Raw genomic sequence first — 3,941 nt, 5'->3', positions numbered from 1 at the left:
AACACACACAAAAGCATAACCAAGCATGAAAAAGAATCTGAAATCTCAAAAATAAAATCATGAAACAAAATCTTATCTAAAAATCTGAATTAGAGGAAAAAAGGATGTACCTTGGGCAGCAGAACGATAAAACAGGCGTAAGCGATTGACTGAAATAGACATGCCACTTCATTGATTCTCTCCAAGAATCCTTACAAAAAAGAATATGAAATTGCATCTTAAAGGTAGATAAAACTTTAAAAGTCCAAATTTCAAAGCAAACTACAACAACAACATACAAAAGTGTAATCTGTGGGATCTAAAGAGAGTAGGTATACGCAGACCTTACCCGTACCTAGGTAGTAGAGGTTGCTTCTGATATACCCTCGAAAACTCCAAAGCAAACTAATTTTTAGAAAAAAACATTTAAATCAAGCATATAAGGGAAAATTTTTAAGTGGAGTGTTTTGTCTCAGACTTCTTTTTCTAGTCAGCATATCTTCCTTCCTATATTTCTATTTGGACAAAGCCTATCAAGCTATGTATCTATCCAAAGTATCAACCATCAGGATATTTACTGTTGAACTTTTGATTCCAGGGGCAGAGTCACCATCATAGTTATGGGTTCGACCAGTAGCTTCCGCTCAAACATGGTATTTATGTTTAAAGGCCACTGATTGCTTGTGTAAGCGTCCAAAAATTCTACATATGCAGGACTACATAAGGAGCTAGCCACATCAACATGAAATATTGATAAAAAAGTCGAGAGACAAAAAATCTGTGAAGGTAAAGAGAAAAATTCAAAATATACAAGAACAAAATGTCCAAGATAGGTAATTTGAGAGTTTTAACTTGTCCTCAATCATTTGGTACCTGAAGATAAGAACAAAGTTTGAAAGGGTTGAATATTCGAAGTAATGAAAGTTTGAGATAAGTTAATATGAAGTATCATGGTCGATGAGAATTTATATAGCCGAAGAGAATGAGGCCTAGTTGTTCTCATACCAGATTGGATGATTGGTGAAAGTATGGATTTTGTATCCATTTTCTTTCAAAGAATTCAATAAGCCTTCAACACCTTCAAGGTAGGAATATCCTTCTCATACCATTTTTGAGGCCTGGATGGAAAAATTAATGGTTTTCAGTTAATATTGAAAAAAACAAAAGATGCTAATAGATCGAAAAAGTAACTAAACAAATCATATTTCGTTAACATCAATCATACAAATGCAGAAGACAACGGAACAATTAGGAAATGATGGTAAGGTTCTTCGCTTCCTAGGAAAGAGGCCAAGAGTATTCATTATACATAAGTTCTTAGCAATGAGGCCTATTTTGCACTTCCTCACACGAATAAAGGTGCCGACACGAGAATGTCTAACATACCTTTAATATCAACAGATCTACCATCCTTGAAAAATTTCCTAGTCAACTCCTCCAGAAAAGTGTAGTATGACAAAATTTTATAAATTAAGAAAAGAGAAAAAAACGTCGAGCGAATTCAAAAAAGAATTTTTTTAATTCAATTTTTAAAATGTAACTTGGACTATAAATGTCAGAACTTCTTTAAGACTGGCAAAAGATGTCAACAGTCATGTAAATAAGATGTATGTTACAAGTTAAACGTTACATGGAACATCAAAAACATCATATTGCACAATAAAAGAATAAATTAGTGTTGTACTTTCTGTTAATTCTCTTTAATCTACTACAAGATCTTTCTTATAAGAATAAGAAGTTTCAAAAAGGATACAAAAAAGTATACAACAGAGTGAAAATGTCAAGTAGTACCAATTTATGAAGGAGTGGGAGCCAAACTTTTTGCTGGGAAGTTCATACCACCTCCTCTCAGAGATAAAGAGGGCCCTCTAAGTAAGCTGGCTCTACTCTCAAGATTTGAATCTAGAAACACGACTATGACCAAGATGTCATCATGAAAATGTCTCCTCACACCACGATCAATCTTTTTCAAATCAGAATACTTCATCTCCTTTTTCTTTGTCGCTTCCTGCATGCAGCTTTTACAAGCCGCCGAGCACTTCCCTGGAGATTAGAATTTAGAAAATGAAATTACCTTCCTAATAAGTTCAACATTGAAATCAATCAAGATTTAAACAAACCTCAACCATATTCATGACAAGAACAAAGAAGAACATACACGAAAGGAAAGTATTAACCCTTTGCACTTCCATTCAAGCATTAGCTAACTTTGTAATCCTTATTTCCAGATTTCATTACTCACAAAATAATTATTGTTTGTTAATCTGATAGATTTTGTTAAGGAATTGTGCTTCTAACAGTTCTTTGATGCCCTTATGAAATTTTAGTTTTTTATTTCTTATTGTGAGTGCAAGAGTAAACTTTCAATGCCTTGACAATATGCTACCTACTTTTGGAATTGATCATCCTGAGCACTTCTGTTTATCTCACTATTTTTGTATTTTTTCATCTAACCTTGTCTGTGTTAAAGTGTAAAACATAGGTTATGTTAAAGAAGATTGGTGGTGTAACATCTTCCCATTATTTGAATTCAATTCAATTGTTGTAACCGAAAATTTATTATGCAATTAATTTAGAATTAATGAGAGAATTTATTGGATTTTTAAAACATAATGTAAAGAAAAAATAAAGGAATAAGAAGCTCAAAAAAACAGAAAAAAAGATAAATCACAATCCTGACTTTAGAGTGGCATGCCTCCAATCCTCTTTTATATATATATATATATAGATTGTATTTAGGACCAACTACGTACTACTTTTGTTTAGTTTGTATAAAATTGTTTCAAATATATTATATATAAGTAAGTTGATTAATAAGATGATAATTTATTGTAATAATTAATTATAATTATTATAATCATATAAATTTTATTCTTTATTTCGATTTCATATCAAATATATAATTTAATTTCTTCCTTATTTGTTACTATAATTTTGTCTAATTTAAATTTTTAATATATAATTAAGAAAGCTAATTTAGTAAAATAAATTTTTAATAAATATCTTTTTTAAGATTTATGTCAAGTCAACATATAATAATAAAAATAAATTAAAGAAAAATACCTAACAAGATTTTACTTATATGAGGGTAAACATAATTTGTTACTAAATAATGCATAATAATATGTTATTTTTGTATATGCAGGTCATATTATCCGTATTGAATTAAGCATATCACTCCTGCGAGTTAATAGGTTTTGTAATTAAAACTTTGAGCATTAACTACTAATTGGATTGTAGTCATTTTTATCACCTCAAACTCAAAGCAAAAACTTTAATATTTTATTTTTTAAAACTTAATATTTATAAAATGTATTTTACTCATATATTTTATTTGATTGATTGGATATTTTCTCGATTTATCTAAAAACATATCGAATTATGGTTTTAATTAAATAAACCTAATAATTATTGTTTCTTTGATTTTTAAAAATCCATCAACATTCCTAGAATTAACTATAAGATTGAAAAATAACTTTTTACAATACATATTATATTCCTAGATAATCAAATATATGTGTGTGTACAAAAAATAGACGAGTATATTCTCTCTATATTTATTCTAACTATTAGTTTAACAAAGATATATTAGTAATTTCAATTTTTATAATGTTGGGCCATGTTGACATAGACCATTTTCTCTAATCTACTAATGAATAAGTGAGACTTCTTGGATGAGGAAGGGTGTAACTCTAATAACAAATTTTATAAATTATAATTTCTATTAAATATTTCATTTTTTACTTTCTATATAGTAGAAGAGAGAGCTTCAATATGTCAGTTTTTTGTCATTGAAATTTTTTTTAGGGTATAAACATCTTTAAATAAGATTACAAGATCATTTTTTTTTGGGTTATTATTTGGACCCTATCAAGAGATCTTTAAAAAATCCATCCTTTCCTACTTAATCACAGACAAGATCATACAAGAAATGTCATTTAATATATAATGGGGCTCGTTGA

This window comes from Capsicum annuum, chromosome 9 (assembly GCF_002878395.1).
Source record: "Capsicum annuum cultivar UCD-10X-F1 chromosome 9, UCD10Xv1.1, whole genome shotgun sequence".
Lineage (NCBI taxonomy): Eukaryota > Viridiplantae > Streptophyta > Magnoliopsida > Solanales > Solanaceae > Capsicum > Capsicum annuum.
Note: the sequence above shows the minus strand (reverse complement) of the source record.